The following is a 23,189-nucleotide window of genomic DNA, read 5'->3' as shown; positions in this document are numbered from 1 at the left end:
GGTCATTTGAGCATATAGACATTGTTAATGATCTCTGTTCCAGCATACAGACTTTCAAAAGACTACCAAGCCAGCACATGACCGACCTTCAATGTTGAAATATGGTTGAAGTAAGGTCAGTTGTTGTTTTAACATTGGAGCAACGTTGATACAACATTTAAAGCTGAACTGCTGAAAAAAAGCCGGCACGACCAACCTTCAATGTTAAAATGTTAAAAATAATGACAGTTGTTGTTTCAATGTTGAAAAATGTTTTGGTTGAAAAAGGTTAACAAAAACACTTATAAAGTGTTTTTTTATTTTTTTATTTTTTTATTTTTTATAAGATCTGTATGTTGAATCAACTTAATGTCTTCAACAGCATACAAAATAAATGTCTGCCTTTTAAATTAAGATTACATTTAAAATTATTATTATTTTTTAATAGCATTTCACAATATTTTAATCATGATACCGGTTCATGATATCGATATCTAAAGGTATATGTTAAATATCATCATGGTTTTACTTTATTGCTTTGATCATGATTGGTCATCATGAATCTGGCTGTCATCCAGGAAACTGGACAATGAAATGGTTCACGCCGTTCTACATTTGAAAATATGACCGTTATTATCGTCTTTCTGTGAGGCGGCTGACTGTGAGCTGCTGCTCAATGTAACTGGTTGGTCCAAAATTATTTAATAAATGCCTGTTATTTATTTTTCATTTTTTAGCGATTTTGAGTCATGACGTTAATAGAGAACTTAAACTGTAATGTGAACACAAGAAGGGTCAGATGTGTTCTGCGAGGTCCTGCAAACATACTAGCAAAATGAGGTAAGAATCGCTATCTTTATTATCTTTCCAAAATAGTAAAGTATATCGTTACGTTACCAGAGTTTACAAATGGGTAAAGGACATGTAACCTGCAGAAGATAAATACCTGTGTGTGTATTTTTGTATTGCTTCATCACAGATGCTCAAGTTAGATGCTCATCTGATGTTGTTGTGTTACTGGTAAGTTATGTGTTAATGGCTGAGATTTTCCCACATTTTCCTGATATGAATCCCATGCGTTCAGTGTGTTATATCTGTACAGTACAGAAATGTAACTTTTGTTATAGCACAATTTAATCTTTACGTTTTTCATTTACCTGCATGTAAGCACAGTGCAGTGTTAATGTTCAAACTGTGTATTAATAATGTTAAAGTGGCTGACAACAATAAATATTCTTAATAGGAATAAAACTGCCTCATTTTTTAACTGTAGAACTGTAGCTGAATAGTTTGGCCTACTACACTGCTGAAATTTAATGTTGGTCATTATGGTGGTAATTAGAGAGACAAATATTTTCTGAAGTGGTACTTGGTATAAAAAAGTTTGAGAACCACTGGTTTATACAAATTTTTATTAAAATGAAATCCTGCTTTTAAATAATTTTTCAGTAAACCATTTCTTTCCCCTTTTAGAAAGGATCCACATTTTGTTTATCTGCTACATTACACTGTCACGTCTGGTAGAGATTCATTGACCTTTTGTGATAGGTTGTAATTTTACTTAGTTTAATAAAAATGTACTTAATTTGATTTTACTTGTTTTACTAAATGCACTGTATAGCTAGGGCTCGGATTAAAACAGTGTAACTGGGGGCTCTGAAAACACTGCTTGTGAATAATTTATTTAATATTTATTATATTTGTTAATATAATGTATTCAAAGTGTCCAACACATTTTCACTGCACAAATGTACAAATCTCTTGTAATGAAAGACATTAGTAAAACCGGTTCCTCGAGGACACTTTGGGAACACCCTTCAGTGTGACCAGCTCTGAACCATGTGTGTAATCAGTCCAATGGATGGGTGAGACGTCATAGGCGGGTGACTTCAGAGACCAGAAAGCTTAAAAGCACGTGCAGCAAAGTGCTTCCTCATGGAGGGAGCTCTGGATTGGAGGATGGTCTCAGAAACATCGGTTGAGAGACTGGAAGCTACGAGCTTTGCCCCCTCAGGGGCCACACCCATAACTTCCAACTCTGAGTGGGGGCATGCCCTCCGCTTGTGAGAGGAGGTCCCTCCTGACAGAAATTTCCTCTGGAGAGCCGTCTAAGAGGAAAATCAGTTCCAAGAACCATCTCAGCCTGGCCAGAATGAAGCTACTAACAGCAGAAGGACCCCGTCCCGGTGCTCTCTCTCCAAAACTCCCGGCAGCAGAGTAATCAGGGGAAAGGCGTACAGACGAAGCATCTGGCACATCTGTACCATGGCATCCAGATACCACCTGAGCCTGTTCCTGATCGAGAACGAGTCAGTCTTTTTGTTCGTTATCTCGCTCGGCTCGGTGTTCATCTTCAGTTCTCTCTTCACAGCAGTTCAGTCAGTGTACTGTTTGAGTAAATGAATTACTCCGGGATATTGGTTTGTTTGAACTCAGAGGGAGTGTCATCCACATTGAAAAAGTTAACAGCCTAAGTCATTTGTGGATTAATGCGTATTAGAGATGCGAACAGTTTAAAATGATTCAGTTCGATTTTGGTGAACTGGTTCAAAAAGATCCGGTTACATCAAATGATTCGTTCGCGAACCGGATATCACACACTGCAGTGTTTTGAACTCTCTCACAACAGACACGGAAGAGAAGACAATGCTGAATAAAATTGTAGTTTTTGCTATTTTTGAACCAAAATGTATTTTCGATGCTTCAAAAAATTCTAACTGACCCTCTGATGTCACATGGACTACTTTGATGATGTTTTTCTTGCCTTTCTGGACATGGACAGTAGACCGTACACACAGCTTCAATGGAGGGACTGAGAGCTCTCGGACTAAATCTAAAATATCTTAAACTGTGTTCCGAAGATAAACGGAGGTCTTACTGGTTTGGAACGACATGAGGGTGACTTATTAATGACATCATTTAGATTTTTGGGTGAACTATCCCTTTAAGCTTCCTGGTCTCTGACGTCACCAGCCTATGACGTCTCGCCCATCTATTGGACTGATTACACACGTGGTATAGACCCGGTTATGCTGAAGGGCGTTCCCAAAGCGTCCTCCGACACAGCTCTACTTCCTGAAGAGAAGCTATATTTTTCCACCAAAATAAAAGAAACTGGTTTCAGTCATAAAAGGTCATACAAGGGTCTCTCTTTCAAGTGCAGTGCAAAATATGCATATTATTTTACAACCACATGACGCTTCGCGCCCTTCTTGCCACTTCCCGCCGAAACGGGTGTGGCCCAACCTATAAAAGGAGCTCGAAAAGGCTGACTCACCTGATTTTTCATCTCTTCAGCGAAGCTCACGCATCGCTGGATCACGAAGGAAGCAAGCGCCGTGTGAGAAAGTATATCAGCGGGACGAGCCATTCTGAAGCTGCTGGCCTCGTCGCCTTCCACTGCCGTTCCTGCTGCGCTGTCCGGCGCCTAAATCCTTTCAATTCTGTTATATCCAACTGTTCTTTATGTGTGTGTGTGTTCGCCCTGCGACACACACTCGTAAAAGAGCTTGCGTCTTTTTTAAGATGCCTTCCTGCGGCTCGTCAGAGCCCCACTCAGCGAGGTAGACCGGTACGTCATCTGTGTCTCCTGCCTGGGTGAAGATCATGCAGTGCTCGTGCTCGCTGACGGCGGATGCCCTCACTGCGAGCTATTGCTATGGTGACTCTGAGGACTCGCCTGGCCTTTTTCTCTGAGCCTGCATTCTCCGCTGCGCTGAGGCGCCGTAAAAGCGCCGCTTCCAGCGGATTCCGGAACCGTCTTCAGCTCAACCGAGCTCACGCATCGCTGGATCACGAAGGAAGCAAGCGCCGTGTGAGAAAGTATATCCTCCCCTGCATCGCTTCCTGATGGGCAGCGGCCGCTGTTTGCCGGCGCGTCGTCCGAGGAAGTCGGTCTCAGGGCCGCGTCGGGGGAAGAGGACACGCGCTCTCTGCTAGCTTCGGGCAGTGAGGGCTGGGCGAGCTCCGAGGATCTCGCGCCTTCTGCTCAGAAGCCCAGCAGACGAGCTGACATCGAGAAGGAGCCGGGGCGAGTGTTCACGCTGGCCGCGACGAGTCTCGGCCTCGAGGGGTCTGCACCAGCGCCCCCCCCCTCTCGTTCCTGGCTGGATGGTATTTTCCTTTCGGATGAGCGTACTTCTCAAAGCCCGCCTCATTTCTTCCTGAGCTTCACGAAGAGGTGGCGAAGGCTTGGAACGCTCCATATTCAGCGCGAACTCGTTCGTCTGTCTCACTAGCATTCTCCACACTGGATGATGCTAAAAACAGGAACTACCAGTCACTTCCGCCGGTGGAACAGGCGATAGCGACGCACCTTTGTCCGCCCTCTGCTGGACAGCGGCAAAAGCGGTGTTGCCATCTAAAGCCTGCTGTATGACGCTGCGTCTGCACTACTCACGATGGCTGCTTCATCGAAGCGCCGGTGTACGAGTTCTGCTGTGGCCGAACTCTCACCTAAGCGCGCCGCTGTTTCAGTTCCAGGGATTGTGACTGTTTCAGCATCTTTTGCAATGCGCAAGCCTGTGCGGTTGCCCGCTTGCCTGCACACAGAAACCGTTATCACGGCTACCCAGATATTTCCCAAAAAAGGTGTAATTTCTGGTGTCCCTTCCACGGCCGATGGTGCTATAAATGTAGTGACGATGCCCACTGCTCAGTGCCCATCTCCTCATGTAAGCACAGCCCTGCACACAGGGCCCGCGCCCATAAAAGCGACTCAAGTCAATCACGCGCACTACATAGTAAACGTGCCCACTCCTCAGTGCCCACAATCACTATGTCACACGCGTCATGTGGTTTCTGTAAAAACGAAACCCGTGCACGTTCGTCCGGCCACGGCCGATGGTGCTATAAATGTAGTGACGATGCCCACTCCTCATTGCCCATCTCCTCATGTAAGCAAAGCCCTGCACACAGGGCCCGCGCCCATAAAAGCGACTCAAGTCAATCACGCGCACTACATAGTAAACGTGCCCACTCCTCAGTGCCCACAATCACTATGTCATACGCGTCATGTGGTTTCTGTAAAAACGAAACCCGTGCACGTTCGTCCGGCCACGGCCGATGGTGCTATAAATGTAGTGACGATGCCCACTCCTCAGTGCCCATCTCCACATGTAAGCACAGCCCTGCACACAGGGCTCGCGCACATAAGATCGACTCAGATCGGTCACGCGCGCCACATAGTAAACGTGCCCACTCCTCAGTGCCCACATACACTATGTCACACACGACGCGTGGTTTCTGTAAAAGCAAAACCCATGCACGTACGCTCTGCCCAGGCAGACAGCGAGTCGAAAGTGGTAAATGTGCACGCTTGCAGCCCGCAGTTACTCGCAGACATCACGAGTCCCACGGGACCCGCTCAGCCCTCCCCCAATTGGTTAAGCACCGGGATGGGGTCGAGGACGAGCGATGTGCCCGCTGTGATCAGCGCGCTCCCCACCTCAAATGCCACAGGCGTAACGCCCATGGTGCAGCGCACCCAAGCGCCGCCATTGCCCAGTCAACAGAGCGCGCTTCGCATCCAGCCCTAAGCCATTTATGCAGATGCATATGTCAGTGCTTTCAGGGGTTTCAGATTGGGTGCTAGGCATTATAAAGAGAGGCTACTCGCTACAGATTTTTTCGAAGCCCACCGCGTTTTTTAGCGTGCGTCGAAACTACGGTCAAAACAGAAGTAGCACACATACTTCGGGCCGAAATATCAAAACTGTTGAGCAAAGGGGCGGTAGAGCCTGTGTCTCGAGCTCAAAGCGAGGGGGGGCTTTACAGCAGATACTTTCTGGTGCCCAAGAGATAAGGGGGTCTCAGGCCCATACTGGATCTAAGACAGCTGAACAAGGCATTGATGAAACGCAGTTTCAGAATGCTTACGACCAGGAAGCTCCTCGCACAGATTCGCAGAGGGGACTGGTTCATGTCAATAAATCTGAAGGACGCGTATTTTTAAATACAGATAAGATAGCGTCAAGCCACAGGCGATATTTGAGATTCGCCTTCGAGGGACAGGCATACCAGTTTACAGTCCTGCCATTCGGCTTGTCCGTGGCTCCTCGTACGTTTACGAGTTGAATGGATGCAGCGCTCGCTCCTCTCAGACTCAGAGGCATGTGAGTGCTGAATTATTTGGACGACTGGCTGATTCTGGCTCGATCACGAGCGGAGCTAAAACAGGGCCGTTTTAGTCGATCACCTCGAGAAGCTCGTTCTCAGTGTCAATTGGGCGAAGAGTTCGCTGAACCTCAGTCAGACGATTCTGTTTTTGGGTATAGTTCTGAACTCGTGTTACATGACGGCGCGGCTGTCACCACAGCGCGCGTTGGGCATTCAGCGCGCAGCGAGTTCTTTCCGCTGCGGCGCGACCGTTTCGCTCAAGCATTGTCAGAAGGTGCTGGGTCTCCTGGCCTTAGCATCTCCGGTTCTGCAGCTGGGCCTGCTCCGCATGCGCCCCCTGCAGCTCTGGCTGAAGGCGCGGGTGCCGCGCAGAGCATGGGTATCTGGCCGACTGCGTCTCAAGGTCAATCAGGGCTGTGCCCTGAAACCCTGGACAGCAAACGGCTGGTACCAATCAGGTGTAAGCCTGGGGACCTCCTCGAATGTGAAGATGGTGTCGACGGACGCCTCCACTTCGGGATGGGGAGCGCTGCTCGAGGGCAGACCGTCCTTTGGCCTGTGGTCAGAACGGGAATAGCTCCATCATATCAACTGTCTGGAAATGCTGGCAGTGGAGAACGCGCTGATGCGCTTTTGTCCCCAAATCAAGGACCACCACGTCTTAGTCCGTTCGGACAACATGTCTGTGGTGTCCTACATAAATCGCCAGGGCGGTCTCGGGTCCCGAAACCTGTACAGGCTGGTGGAACGCCTCCTGGTTTGGGCTCAGCGCAATGTGCGTTCGCGGAGGGCAGTGCATGTGCCTGGGCTACAGAATCTGGGTCCAGACAGGCTTTCCAGAGGCAATGTTCCCATGGGCGAATGGTCTCTACACCCGCAAACAGTCCGGCTGTTGTGGGAGAGATTTGGCAGGGCGGAGGTGGACCTCTTCGCGTCCCATGAAAATGCTCACTGCCCCGCGTTCTTGTCCAAGAACGAAAGCGCGCTGTCACGGAAATGGCCGTGCTGCCCGCTTTATGCTTTCCCTCCCATCTCCCTCCTTCCGCAGGTGATAGAACAGGTGAGAGAAACGAGATGTTCAATACTGCTTGTAGCACCTCTTTGGAAGAACCAACCATGGTTCCCAGATTTGATGCAGTTAACAGATGTCACCCCGTGGCCAGTGCCGTTGAGGAGGGACCTCCACTCGCAGGCCAGGGGTTCGATTTGGCACCCTCAACCGGAGTTGTGGTCCCTCCATGTGTGGGCGCTCAACGGTTACCCGCTGATCTCGCAGTGGGAGTGCTAAATACCATCACTCAGGCTAGAGCTTCGTCGACACGACGTCTGTATGCCTCGAAGTGGTCGGTGTTCTCCAGCTGGTGCACAGCTCGAGGATGTTCACTCCTTAGTTGTGAGGTGATGGAGGTTCTCTCCTTCCTACAGGAGCTGTTGGATAAGGGCAGAGCCCCATCCACGCTCAAAGTTTATGTGGCGGCCATCGCAGCGTATTCTGAAACAGCGCTCGGTCAGTCAATAGGAAGGAATGATTTGGTCATCCGCTCCCTTAGAGGAGCTAGGAGGCTGAATCCTCCCAGACCTCCGTCAGTCCCTATGTGGGACCTCACGGCGGTTTTGGAGGACATGAAGGGTCCCCCTTTTGAGCCTATCCAATCAGTTAGCCTTCAGCATCTGTCGTTCAAGACAGTATTCTTGTTGGCTCTCGCTTCAGTGAAGTGTGTGGGTGATCTGCACGCGCTCTCGGTGAGCCAGTCGTGCTTGGAGTTTGGGCCTAATGACTCAAAGGTCATACTCAAACCTAGGCACGGTTATGTGCCGAAATCCCTCAACACGCCGTTTCGGGCTCAGGTTATTGCCTTGTCTGCCCTGCCAGTGTCAGGAGAGGATAGAGACTCGAGTCTTCTTTGCCCTGTCAGGGTTTTAAGAGCTTATGTGTCTCGCTCTGCTGCCTTTCGACAGACTGAGCAGCTTTTTGTCTCGTTCAGTGGACGATCCAAGGGAATGGCTGTTTCGAGACAGAATCTATCCAGATGGATAGTTGACGCCATAGTGTTAGCTTACGCTTCCAGGGGCCTTCAGTGCCCGCTGGGCATCAGAGCACACTCCACAAGGGGCTTCGCCTCGTCGTGGGTGTGGTCTACTGGGATCTCCTTGCAGGATATATGTATGTCGGCAGGTTGGGCCTCGCCGTCTACGTTTATCAGGTTCTATAACCTGGAAGTTCCCGCCTTGCAAGCAAGGCTGCTGTCGGTATAGTCGAATCAGGGCCCTGAGGGGAACTCTGAGATCGTGAGCGTTATGCGCTGCCGACTGTTATATGGGCAGTATTGCATAGGACCCGCATTGCCACATTGGTCAGGCCTTGCCTCGGCTGTGTGATGTCATATTGCCGCATCTACGGGTGCTGCTAGATATGGGACGGAGGGCTTCCCCCCTTCCTTTCCTGGACTCTCTGTGAGTCCCTCAGGTGACTGTGCACTGTAAATCCTGGGCGTTGCTTCAGGTTTATTAGTGTGTGATCCCTGCGCGCACGGCGTTTTACATTGGGTTCCCGTAGCGTCTTAGCTAAGACGCAGTACGAGAGAGCTCTCGTAAGAGAACGTACTCGGTTACTAAACGTAAACTCGGTTCTCTCTAGAAGAGCGAACGAGTACTGCGTTCTCTGCCGTGCGTACGATTCACTCTGGTTCGCTTCGGCGATGAAATAAATCAGGTGAGTCAGCCTTTTCGAGCTCCTTTTATAGGTTGGGCCACACCCGTTTTGGCGGGAAGTGGCAAGAAGGGCGCGAAGCCCTGATGTTGCATCAGCCTGCACTCAATAGGCTGTGCAGTTGCCGCAGAACAAGCCAATGAGCGAACGAGCCGTCTCGCCTATGGCTGTGTAGTGCTGCAAATGTGCTTTACAAAAATACAAAATTAAGGATAATTTTTTTGCTTCAGTATTTCGTGAAAAGAGACTTTTCCCGTAGCGTCTTAGCTAAGACGCAGTACTCGTTCGCTCTTCTAGAGAGAACCGAGGTTACGTTTAGTAACCGAGTACGTTATCAACGTTGATTCACTTTGCAAAATCAACACCTAATTCAACGTTAATCCAACGTCTACACAATGACCAGAATTCACCCATGATAAAGGTAAGACTGTGAAACAATGTCGCGATTTCAACGGTGAATCAACATCACAATATTAATGTTGATCCAATTTGCAAAATAGAAAGATACTTCAACGTTGATTCCACCATGGAACCTGAGGTTGTTTCAACGTTGAAATGCCAGCTGGGTACACTCTTAAAATGCAGGGTATTTTTTTTTCTACCCGAACCCTGGGTTGAGTCTATTGGATCATTGTATTGGTTTAGTTTTGCTTATTTAGTTTTTGTGTTGCACAGTGTAGTTCTCAGCTGAATTTGCAGAGCCATGATACACAATTTCCAGCATCAAGTGCATTTGGATTTCAATCTTACCGTTCATGAAGCCTTCGTCATCTGAGCGGTCTCTTGCCAGAGGAATGAAAGAATAAAACCCCTCAGAATCTCACCTGGAAGACAAGAACAAAACAGTAACGTGTAACATGTCAGTAAAATTTACATCTTAGGATACATTATCCACTGTTTCCAAAAACAATAAAATCAGACTTCATTTCTCACAATTGTTAGTTCAAGACAACGTCTTCAGTAGACTGTTTGATTTGAATAATTTACATCAGTACCACAATCTATAAAGTTTATCTTAAACTCTATATTATGTTGCGGCGAACTGGAGAGTAAATATTTTTTGTTGGATTTTCTAAAGCCATTTTTCCCTTACACTTGACTTGGCACATGTTGATTTTGGACTTGCTTATATGCTGTTGTTTGCACTTATTCTGATCAAAGCAGGATCATGTCCTAAATCACGTCTAATCATCCCAACCCAAAACCCTTGAGTTTCCTGCCATCCCGTGCCGCTTCATCTTTAATCACATCTGTCTGTGCACATGACAGCTGATGATTGATTGACTGATTAGATTTGGGAGCTCCACACACTGTCAGACCTGAGCAATTAGTCTCCAAGGACAATGAGATAAAACAGCATTAAACAAAGTCCTTTCCACACTCTCGTTCTGTGTTCTCATGTGAGTCCCCAGAGCTTAGCATTTTATTTAGATTCAAGGCTAATTATGCGAACGGATCTGTTTACTCTTCAGATCAAAGTTTCTCCCTTCTGTGTTATAAAAAAATCTAAACAGTCCGTTCATTAGCACAGCCAACAAAGACTTTAGCACTGCCCCCTTAGAAAACTCATTAATCAGTATGCATAATATCTCAAACAAATTAGTTAGGTCACAGGTGTATGAGCGCAAAATATGTATATTATTAGATGATAAAGTATATAAATTACTATAAATATAAAATTTTTCAGTTAATGATACTTTTATATATATATCAGATTTCACACTTTTTAAAATAAAAATTCAATGACAAGTCATTTCAATGACACAATGAAATCTAACCCCATTCAGCCCTAATTAATCACCCACTGCGAGCATGAACAAGAAAAATAGAAAAGGACCTAATACTGAGCTTTGTGGCACGTCATAATTTAGCACTGTAAGTTCAGATATTTGTGCATATATACAGTGGACTTAGTGGATGGGCAGGACAATTATAATTATTTTTTTTTCACCATGCAGACTTTTAAAAAACAAATAATTAATTGATATTGTAGTAGGGAATGTTATATCACTTGAAAATATTTTATCAGTGATATGCATGACCGATATTTCCATCTGGTACATCACTGTACTGCCTCAGTGGGTTCAATTCTCAGTATTTTAGAAATGCTTTGTCTTTGAACAGAAACACCTTACATCTGGTTTAGTTTTGTAACCACAATTTTTTTTTGAGTAGTACAGCACATGGAGGTAAAGAAATGTCATTTCACAACAACCAAATGGTAGCAGAATTCATCACCAGCTATCTCTCTCTCTCTCTTCAGATCTCTGTGTTGAGTGGAAACTCTTTGATGGTGAATCTTTTCTGTCCTCAAACGCTTTACTTTTGTGTGCTAATTTTGGCCCTGCTGCTAATTAACAGCTCTGTGCTGAAGAGTTTGAGCATGCAGCCGCACAAACAGTTCCCTGCTGTGTGCGTTACTGTGTACCTGCCCGCACAAACACACACACACACACACACACATACACACACGCAGGTTTGACACCATTCTGTCAGAGCACTGTGAGAGCGAAGCTCACTATTTCTCAAACGAGCAGAGCACAAACGAACCAACAGGAAAGCGTTTCCATCACTGAATCATTCCTAACCGTCTTTCTCTCTCTCTTCCTGTCGGTCTGTCTTCAGAAACAGCTGTCTGAGTGTCCTACAGCTGTCTGGTCCCTGCCGTGACGGTTCCTGACTGTTGAAAAGCTCTTGGTTAATTAACGTGTTCTGTATTAATTCAGACATCCACACAGAGTCATTATTCACAGGAGACGTGTTATACATTTACACGGTGTCTCTGTAATTTAACTACATTTCCAGAGTTTTCAGGAGCAGCAGTGTGTGTGTGAGTGTGTGTGTGTTCGGCTCATGGCTGCATCTCCCTGTGTCTATATTTAGTGTGAGTACGTTTGGAGTCTTGTTAGATGTTTATTCGAGATGAAATTGAGAGCAGGTGACAGCGAGCGTGTGGGACGATCTCACGGACGACTGCTGATACGCTAAAGCTTCAATCACTGCTGAGATCTCACACTCTCAGTGTTCATCTGTCTACCTATCTATCTATCTATCTATCTATCTATCTATTGTTCTGTAGTTCTGTCTATCTTTCTTCATGGATGAAAGGGATAAAATTGATAGAAGGGCATTTTTACGTCATACAAATGTAGTAGAGCTCCACTATGCCCTCATACACACACACACACACACACACACACACACACAGCTCATTGTAAGTGAATTAATTTGGTGATCTCTCGCTGTGTTTAAGTGGGGCAGACAGCAGGGGAGGAGAAAAGAGCAATATTCATAAATCTATCACAGAACGACAGAAAGCTGGAGGAAATATGGCCAAAAATGGAAATAATGGTCTACATAAAAAGAGGAAAAAGATGAATTAAAGAGCGGGGCGTGTGAAAGAGCAGATGAAACGAGAGAATGAAGAGGCTTTGTGAAAGATTCGCAGACGCGCCGCTAGTGTGCACTGTTCAACCGGTAATGACACACAGACCCTGACCCAGAAACACACACACACAGAGAGAGAGAGAGAGAGAGAGAGAGAGAGAGAGAGCTGCGACCCCAAGAGCATTATGGGAATAGTAGTTCTCATGCATTTAACCGACTGTGCTGATCGTCTGTCTCTGTTTCTGGTACGAACTGGAAGATTACATCATCAGATAAACCAACACAACGAGTTTCACTCAAACACACACACACTGAAAACATTACAGACATGGAAAAGACTTGATTTAAAAGACAAACGTCTCTGAGGCTCACGGCGATGTTCATGGGAGAAACATCAAACCTGAGCCGTGTCACCTGTCTCACACACTTTAAACCCTGAAAGAAGCTGAAACGTGTCTCTGTTCGGCCTTCAGCAGCTCACTGTGTGTGTGTGTGTGTGTGTGTGTGTGTGAATGCTGTTTATGTTCTTATTAAGGCTCTATTTTGACAGTGTAATATATTCTGTGTCTCCAGAGCTTTTCCTGTTTCCAGCAGAATTTCACTCAAGAACACCATTAACTTCCAGAGCTGCAACTCAATAACTAAACACACTGTGTGTGTGTGTGTGTGTGTGTGTGTGTGTTCCTCAGACGAGCTGCAGTCATAACGCCGATGGTTTGAAGATGTCAAAGTCATGTAAATAAAGCACAAGTGTTCAGGTGTTTGAAATGAAATTCAAATCACAGTTTATTCATGAAATAATAAGTGTGGACTTTAAACACATGTAAAAATAGAGGAGAGATTTGACGGAGACAGCTCTGCAGCCTGACGACAGACAGACAGATTCACAGTACGAATACAGATTGGAATGATGAAAACTTTCTGAAATCATTTAGGGGTAAGTGGACTAAGAAACAACAGTTAAACTTCCATGTAATATCTTGAGAAACTCCTTTACCTCACGCAGGATGCGTTTCCTTTCATTTACAATGTTCTCTCGGTTAAACTCAACTAATCAGTGCAGGAACGAGATCTGAACAAAACATTATCATACTTCACGGTCACTGAAGAGTTTTATCGGTTATTAAAATGAGCTTTTAAGATCCTTCCACAAATTCTCAAATTTAAGAAAAAATAAATAAAAATAGTGTCTAAAGCTCCGCCCCCTGTTTTAAGCCCCGCCCTGGACATAAATACAGTCATGTGTGCTGATCTCGGGTATTTTCTTAAATGTACTTACTAAACTAGTTTGTTATATTAATACAGCAAGTTGAAATGAGACATGTTGGCAAGTACTGTTGATGATTTTCTTTTTTTCAAGTAATGTTTTTTTTTTTTTGGTTTTCAGTGGTCCATGTTAAATGTTTTATGGTTTATTTTAGTTAACTTTATTAACCTTGTACATTATGCATACAAAACCTGGATTTTAATGTGTTATTCACACAAGCAGCACTTTACTGTTTTTTACACCGATTGCATTGTTTTCACAGCTGTGTTCTCATCGCAGGTCTCTTTTCACATTGTGCTGTTGGGCTCTGAATCAGTAAAGCATCAGTGTAAGCACTAGCAGCAGCTGGTTAGCACTGTAACTAGATAACCACTCAGGACGAGACTGCCATTCACTTCAGAGGCTTAACCGCTCTGGCCAAACTTTGAGGTTCACAAAACTTCTACTTTATACAAAAAATACACCCTTCAGGAAGTGATATCATTTTACAGGGACAACGGCAGCACATACATTCTTTTTGATCAGGTGATATTGTCAAGATAATAAAAAATATGAATGTGAAAAGTCCTGTCAACCTGACACTGAGCAATAACCCACTTTAGCTCTTTATGAACATGCACTGACATTTGAGCTTGTCCTTGTGTAAATATCAAGTTAAAATGAGTATCTGACTTTGACCAGATTTAGAAGATACTCACATGCTTAAAATACAACACATGCATAGTCATTTTTTAAAAGTTTCACAGTGCAAAAGGTTCTGCAGGAGAGGAATGACCCAGAAACAAAAGACTTAAATTAGTCAGCCGGAGAGCAGAAACACGCTGCCTTGATCGAACGATCAGAAGTCATTTCAAACCAGGAGAACCCAATGCAGTCTGCACATGACAAATGTTAGTGAAAAAGTGTTTTCTAGGCTAATGAGGAAAATAAAGCGGCTGGAATCTCTGCAAGACATCAAAAATAGGAATGGCATGAATTGGACAGCTTTGTCCATCCAAACACTGCCCTGAAACGAATCGCTGGAGCTGACTGAGTGTCTGCTCCACACATGATCTGTGCACAGGCGAAGGCTGGAGTTGTGTGGGCCTTCTTTAAAACTTGTCACACTGTAGGTTCAGCAGTAAGTGCAGAGTCGAAAGCTGCCAGCGACAAAGTCATATCAGTGACTTGGAAAACACTGAAAACCCAAGCGGCGAGGACAGCAGCTGCGTCTCAAGGATTAGAGATACATCTGAATGAAGTCACTTCATAAACATTCACCTTCATTTGTCCCTCTCTCTGTTTTATTTCCTGCTCTGCTGCTGGTTCTCTTTTCTTTTTCATGTCCTCCTCGTCTCCGTCTGTTTATCCGTCAGATCGTCTCAACAGCTCCCCAATTAGTTAACAGGGAGAAGCGGACTGCTTTGAGTCTTTCAAACTCAACGACCGATACGAAATCTGCAATTCAAATGTGAGGAGGTTTAACGAAAGAAAGAGACAGACGGATGGATGGACGCAAGGATGTTTAGTTCATTCAGAGCATGATCGTGGAGGTTCAGATCCTCAGGAGTGAAACGTTATTGATTGTGAACTAAGTGAAGTTTCCTGTGTTTATTAGCCGGCGTTCTGATGATCTCTGCCTCGCATCGCTCTGTTCTCCACACACACACTGCTCACTTTGTTGTTTCCAGCAGATTTGTTTCGATCGGTTGTAGTTTTACTCTGTATGTCCGTCCTCTGCCTCTTAATACTGCAAGATTACAATCCAGAGCTTTATGACATGATGTAACAATCCTCATTCTACTGTATATTCAGAAAAATCATTTCCACTTTTTAGAAAGATGTCTAAATTCACATCTCTATTGCTACTAACAGTTGTCTCGCCTGAAAGCTCGTGCTGTGATCTCACGTTGGTTAAGTGAGTTTTCAGGAGTTTGTTGGTAAATGGTTCAGCTGTGAGAGTTTTGTGAGAATCAATATTTCTCAAAGGGGTCAGTTTGATCGAAAGAGCGAGTGAGTTACTTTATTTTCTCCTTTAATCTCTCTTTTAGACCTCGGCTAATCTCTGGCATGTGAGCGTGCTGATGTTAGCAGAACACTTCAATGTTCCAGCTCTTTTTCTTCTGGAGGTTCAGTTCGTTATTCCTCATCTGATCAGAAATCCTGGCAGCAGAACGGAGCGGACGAGAGCAACGAGAGCAGATTTCTACTTTAGGGATCCAACTCCAGCTATGGAGATGAATGGAAACGCTAATCTCCAGGTGATATAGACCTTCTTGGATCGCATGACGGGGAAACACAACATCTGCTGGGCACCAATGAAAGAGCAGTAAACTTTCCTCTGTGTCTCTGTCTCTCCCCGGCATCTGTCTCATCCCATAAATGAAAATGTAGATGAGTGTTTCTTCATCTGATTTGTAGAAATGTGTCTCATTAATGGAGAAGACAAAAGCTGGAACACATCCAGCATTAAGATGATTTTAACTCAAATACATAGAGTCTATAATCCATAATAACACTTCCTCCAGAGAAAAAGTGTTCTGATCTGAATCAGGAGAGAAATCTGCACTGATCAAGCAGCGTTTAAACAGATCTAAACCAGAGGGTGAGAGCATTTTGGGCCATTTTCCATTTTTGAGAGAACTACTCCTTTAAAATTATGCAATAAAGATATGAATGACACAACAGGAAAAATCCAACACAAAACAAACAGGGAAACATGTGGTTCATATCTGTCTCTTACTATTTTTGCCGTAGGGTTTTACAGTGTTTCCCAGGTTTTAGGGATCATTAGGTTCCTGCTATGAACTGTAACAGTCGAGATTTAGCTAAATGATCCTCTCTTTTTCACACCTACCGCGAATATCCTCCATCGTAGCCTTGGTAAATCTATCCAGTAAATCCACGGAGAAACGTACAGTTCCAGGACAGAACGTGTTGTCACGCCTCGAACACGAGCGGATCAGACCATAAATCAAGCACTCGACCCTCCTGACGCATCTGAACCAACATGATCAAACCAGAGCTGGTTCTGTCTAGGGATGCACCGAAATGAAAATTCTTGGCCGAAACCAAAAGCCGAAAAAGAGAAAACCAAGGCCGAAAACCGAAACACCGAAAGAAATTATGCCAATTATTAGTACCATTGCATTTATTGCTATGACCGTGTACTAACTTTACTAAAATTAAGACATTGCAATTGCATAAATTAATATTAAAGTTTCAAAGATAATTACAATTACATAAATTATAAAAAACATAAAAATACATAATTACAAATTATGCAAATATTTATTAAGCACATTGCAACAATGCACAGTATAAAATAAAATTCAAACTAAAAATTTATCCCACTCATGTGAATATTAAATAATAATGTACAGAAAGGTTTTAAAATGAACTGTTCTCTCATAAAAACAAAGTGCATTTAGGTGAAGTGCATTTGAAATTTTTCTCTGTAGGACTAGAAAAGTGCGTTACTTCTCCAGTAGGCAAGACTGTTATCACTTCTGCGGATGGGGACTTCAGACAGATAACCATCTAGCTGTTGAGCAGTTGAGCTTGTCATCTGCCTGACATTTGAGAAATATTTGAGAGAGTGTATTTAAATAGGGCCAGGGCATAAATAAACATTTTTATCAAATTAAAGCAGAAATCTAGCAGAAATATGGCTACAATCTGATATTATGTATGTCTATGTATATATATATATATATATATATATATATATATATATATATATATATATATGTGTGTGTGTGTGTATATATATCTATATAGGTCTATATATATAAAATGTCACATATATAGTAGCCTAAGAACAAAATAGCCAACGTATTATTATTATTTGAGGCACTTTCTTGCAGAATTCCACTGAATACATCAGACACTGAGGGTGCATGCCCCTCATCTGGTGCAGACACGAGTCTTTTTTTCTGCGCTCTGATCTCAGTCTCCTGCGCTTGGCACTTCTCCGTCTCCACGCGGGTTCTCCGCATCCAGCGTGGCCTGGATCATTTCTTGTGCGCGCTGCCTTATTTCTGCATCCAAGTAATGGTCTTTATAACGTGGATCAAGCACATTCCCGATGAAGTGCAGAGGATCCGAAAAGATCTCAGTGAGACGTGTGCTAACAGACTCTACTTTTCTCTGTTTTCACTTCGTGGTCCGTCTTAATCTCTTTGTTAGGAGACGCTTTAGTGCTGCGAATAAAGGAATAAGAAGAGAGAGAATGTTCTCACTGGTGTGGAGTGAATGTCGCGGGGAGCTCGTGGTCTGCGCTATGCAGGTGCACGTGCAGGTCGCAGTTTCTGTTTGTGTCATCACAACATTTCGGCCGTGTTGTTTTGGTGATAAAAGTCTTTCGGCCGAAAACCAAAAATGCACTTTTGGGGCATTTTCGGCCGAAAATTTTCGGTGGCCGAATATTCGGTGCATCCCTAGTTCTGTCAGCTTCCACTGCATGACAACTGATCTCATAAAGTCTTCAAGTATTGTGCAGGTACTTTTTGGTCCAATATAGCTGGTCTTACTTGTTTTCTGAGAATAGTTGTTTTTTTAGCCTAATTTTGTCTTGTTTCTTTGGTTTGTCTGTGTTAAGCATCAGTTGAGAGAGGTATATCTGATATATGAGCTTATTAAAGGCCAGGAGAACTGCTGACGGCAGAAGGTGAGCGTGCAACACACTTTAAGAGCTTTCTTTGTTCTGCAGAGTCATATGCTGCTAATCACACACTAGACATGTCAATCACAAGATCATTTTGCTTCATCGCTGCAGAAACCTTCACTTCAGACACAAACACACACACGCACAGCAACAGGAGAGTCGATGCAGCTCTGCAAACCCTTCATCACACACAACAAGACACCTGAAGACTGATCCGAGGGATGGATAGAAATAATTCAGCGATCTGATAACAGCAAACTGTATCCAGCAAGTTAATTTTGTTAAATAAACAGAGTAATATTTTGTGAATGCTGTTCACACAGATGTATAACAGTTGAACAAGAGAACAGAAATTAAACAGTTATTCCCGTGCCTGGCAGATGTTAGATTTATACTAATACCTAACAAAGTATTACTATTTAAAATAACTATTTTCTTATTATTCTGCACAGAAACAAAGAAAATTATTTTCAGATTCATCTTTGCTCAAATGTTGTGTGTTGCGAATGTACAATGGGCTGTTCCTCAGCAAATACTTTGATCAACTGAAATGAAACTCGGCATGATTCATCAACGCCATGATATGAGGGTACCTGGCAAAGTTGGGAATGGCAGCACCAACAGGTCATGAGATACCGAAAATTGACATTTCTGCCTATAACTTTGGAACATTTTGTCAGACAATCTTGGTGCATATGGATTCTTTGGGTCATGACGAATCTGAGGGTGTTGATTTTGACAAACCGCCTGTCCACCATTTTGAAATTTGTCATAAATTGCAATATCTTTTGAAACAAATGGTAGGGGTCACCAAAAATATATCCAGGACATACCTGAGAAGTTTGAACACAGTGCCATCTAGTGTTCCAAAGATATAAAGACTTTTGCGTAAACATATCTTTTGAAAAGCAAAATTTAGTTTTCTCTGTGTCAATACATTTCTTGACTTATGCCATTTCTGACAATTTATTCATTTTTAATTTTCCATCATTTTGTTTGTCTTCCATTTTGAAATAAATGAAAACATCTCAGGTTACGAATGCTAGAGGACGCAGTGTCTCCCCTACTCAGGGAACCATGGTTACATTCGTAACCCGAGACGTTCCCTTTCAAGGGAACTTCGAACTGCATCCTCTAGGGGGCGCTATTGGGAACAGTATACCCACGGTGCCATGCTGAGGGGAGTGCAGGCCAGAATCATGGCAAACACTAAGTACCAACTCTACCATTTCCATTGGAGTTGCCCTTGGGACGTTTAGACGGCTGTCTGTGACAGTACTCCTTACGGCAAAAGGCCTAAGCTACATACCCAGTTTTTATTTGTTAGGGCTTCGGCACGGGGTAGAGCTGAAAGCTTGGAATCAGGAAAGATTCCTTTAAAGAGATACGGCTAAGAACCTAACATTTTATACTAAGTCTTGCCTGTGACACAGGGGCTACCACTAGCTTTCACATAAGCTTGCTGAAGGAGCTGTCTCAACAGTTCCCTAGTAGCAACATCCTGTTTAGATACTGTAGATATCCGAGGATACATAGGTGGAGTGGTGCCCAAGATGAATGGGGCTTTCACCAACTCAAAAAAGGGCATGAAGCAACCAGCTCATAGATGGAATGGTGCATCTCAAAACAGTATGTTTGACAGTCATCAACTCAATCTGTGGAAATAATACTGGAGGGCTCTGGGGAAAACAACAGAGAACTCAGTCTCATATGAGGGGAGAACTCCAAGCTCAGAGTAGCGCTCAAGAAGACTTCTGTAACTGCCACCACCGCTTCCCGCTGGATGCGACAGCACAAACTAAGCGGCCAGGAGACCCCTCATGTGACCTGGTTGGACATCCATGAAATTCCCTGCATTGCTGTGCCAGGCCTGATGATCAAGGAGGCTCCTGCAGAAACCTGTGGTCTCAGCCACCTATTAATGGAACAAGCCAGATGGCTGGTGCTGGCAAATGTTTAGTAAACACTGTAACTGAGCACTAACCACCAGCAATTCAATACCGATAAGTATATACAGAAAGGGTTACATACTCACCCACCCTCCTGCACTGGAGCCCCGCTCAAGGGGCGCCTCATTTTAGTCTGGACCATCAGTCAGGTGGTTGCTATGAACATAGAACCAGCCAAAAACATTATAGGTCCAGCATAGGAGACTGTTATGCGAGAGGTTTCCACCTAACCTTGATCAGGTGGAGAGCTGGTGGTTACAGGGGAATTAGGAAGGGGAGGATAAAAGCAGAAGTTAAAAATCCCTAAAGGGAATGAGTAGATACCTCGGTATCATTCTGATTCAGACGAGAATGCTGACTCGTCTGGATCACATCCCTTAGAATCACATCTGCTTGGCTCGGAGAGAGACCTGTGGTGCGGCGCAGCTCGGCTACCTGTTTAGGAGAAAGGCCCTTGCCTCTATCCAGGTCTCTTAGCAGTTCAGCCTGATATGCTTGAAGAACCATCATCATGTGTAATAAAGCCACAGGCTGACCTACTGCTGCATATGCCTTGCCATTTAAGCCAGATGTATTTCTTGAAGGGACTTAGATGGCAAGGTGGGAGCATCCTCTCATAGCCGTTTTCACGCATCACCTCGATGTTGGCAAATTTTTTTACTCTTATGCCGAAACCGATGGATGTAAGAAGAAAACGGCCTCTTTCATTACTTTTTGATCTCTGTGTGCTCTGCAAGTCCAACTTTGCCATGGCACAATCCATAACCTCCAACAGCTCTACATACATAGGGCAGGAGAATTGAGAAGGCTCAGCCTCAGCTTCATCACCATCCTCAAATATCTCCTGCTTTTCCTGGGTAAAACCCAGCAGAGCACTAACCTCAGTATCATGATATAACATCATCCTCCTGAGGCTCTCTCTCGTCCGCCGCCATTACGAGCACGAAAGGGAAGTTCACTCTTTAAACCATTCAGATTATTTTTCCTTTTTTTCCTCGGAAAGAGAGACGAATGAGAATGTAGCTTTTTTTTTATGAAAAAAAAGCTCACAATGCACGCAGATTGCCTCCTCAAAGGCATTGCGTGTGTGCTCTTCACCCAAACAAATAACGCAAAGATCGCGTGTGTCATCGGGTGTCAAATAACGCAGACACCGATGCACACATTGTCTAAACGCTTGCTAGTAGTCGCCATGATAGACAGAGAAAGATCGCTCTTACAAGTTTTTTCAGATGCACGCTTCAAACAGGACAGTCAGTGAAGATGAAAAAGAAAATGACGTGTTCTCCCAGTGCCTGTTTATAGTCGAGCCGGTAGTGATGTCAGAGGCTGTCGTCGGCCAAATTGTTGGTGTTTTTTCAATGTATGCTTCTGATACGGGTCACGACGAGGTGTTCCCCATAGCACCCCCTAAAGGACGCAGTTCGAAGTTCCCTTGAAAGGGAACCAGTTTTTGTTCATACAGCCTTGGCTAGCAAGAGTACAAAAGGCGCAGAAATGTGTAATTCTTCAGGGTTTCTCGATTGACATCTTTCACCCTGTGGTGAATTCATTGCTGTCTGAATGCATGAGCTACACTAATGTATTACAAAGTCTTCGCCATGAGAAACAGTCAAACACACGCAGTCTTTTGTGTGAAAATCAATAAAGCAAACTAATGATCTCATGAGTAAAACTTGAGCCTTGATGGGGAAAAATCAAAACCTTTACACATATACTGTACATCATCATCATCATCCTCTCTCACACTCACAAACTCACAGGTTTTATGAACTCTTCTTGGCTCAACTTTCTTTTCTTCTTCTTCTTCTTGCCGTGGCATCAGGGGAGTAAGACGTGAGAAACACACATGCAGACGTGAGAAGATGCAAGATCTTGGCGAATAAAAACAGTGAAAGGCTGTAAATGAATGTTCATCACACGTTTGGAGCGAGATCGTGAGAGAATGTTCTAATTTTAAACCCTCTACATACTCGCCAGGGCCTGATGTGTTGGCGAGCCAAAACTTCATCAGAGCTTGCTCCCTCGCACTGGGAGGAAGGTAGACAACACGACTCTGATGTCCGTGCAGTGTTTAATGAGCTTGCACAGGAGTGAACATCCAGAACGACGCCCGCCAAACACCCAGCCAATGGGACTAAAGCAGTTCAGCCTGTAGAAGCTCATTAACGGCTCCTAACGACCACGTGTAAACACGGATCCATCAGTATCTGGACCCAGATCTTAAGCAAGCAGATTTCTGAGATACAAACCGGGGACATTTCCTAGTTCAGTGGCCAAAATATAGCTGAATCTCACTTATTACCATCTGTGAATTAAAAACTGGGGACAACAGATTTCTGTTTGCTTTTGTTTTTTAATGGTTATGGGTTCCATATAATAATAATAATTATTATTATAATAATAATTGCAGATCAGACTGACTCTTACTGTTTTTATTAGAATTTGCCAAAAAAAAAAAACATTGTAATTATCATCATAGTCATCATCAAAGTGGCCCTAACTGATGTTATCATTGATGCTAACAAATGGATTAAAACAATAGTATATTCTAACAAAATTATTATGACTTTGCCAAAATGCATTACAAAATGAATACCAAATAGATATGACAACATATGATAAATAAGGCTGTATTTAACAAAGATATAGATTGTGCTTTATACAATATAGATTGTTTTAGAGTAGTTTTAGGCTCATTTTGAGCACATGTATGTGCTTTCTAAAAATGTAATTTAAGCAATTGTATGTATTTATTTATTTAATATCTGAGTGTACCTTCATCCACATGGTATACTTAACACTTTAAAGTAAAAAAATAAATAAAAAAATAAATAAACCCACACACACACGTTCACCATGGTCTCCAAATGTAATTATAGCATTCAATCACATGTAAAAACAAATCAATGTTCTAGAACTGTATTAAATTTTGAATCTCCATTCGAGCTGGTTTTACAGGCTTTTTCTGCACGCAGCAGATCTGTTTCTGACAGATGATATGTCAGTCTGTCATCTCTTGCTGTTACCATGACGACGGCCGCCATCTTTGAACTCACTGTAGTTTGGTGGCGTCATTATATGTTAATGTTCCAGGAGTAACACATTTTTTTTACCAATGCCAGCCAGAATCGC

General features: G+C 43.7%; 1 protein-coding gene across 47 annotated transcripts in view; it reads right to left on the bottom strand.

Annotated features, from left to right (window-relative positions):
• LOC132111450 (receptor-type tyrosine-protein phosphatase delta-like) overlaps window positions 1-23,189 on the bottom strand; it is a 349,673-nt gene that overhangs the window by 227,714 nt on the left and 98,770 nt on the right. For 45 of the 47 annotated variants that reach the window (XM_059518754.1, XM_059518809.1, XM_059518832.1 and 42 more), the window contains exon 4: window positions 9,557-9,630. The gene's annotated coding sequence lies outside the window, so the exon portion shown is untranslated. Of the gene's footprint in view, window positions 1-925; window positions 1,074-9,556; window positions 9,631-23,189 lie in introns of all 47 variants that reach the window. The other 2 variants (XM_059518770.1, XM_059518791.1) reach the window with 1 other exon arrangement.

Source organism: Carassius carassius, chromosome 2, assembly GCF_963082965.1.
Source record: "Carassius carassius chromosome 2, fCarCar2.1, whole genome shotgun sequence".
Taxonomy (NCBI): Eukaryota; Metazoa; Chordata; class Actinopteri; order Cypriniformes; family Cyprinidae; genus Carassius; species Carassius carassius.
This window is presented reverse-complemented; position numbering and strand designations above follow the sequence as displayed.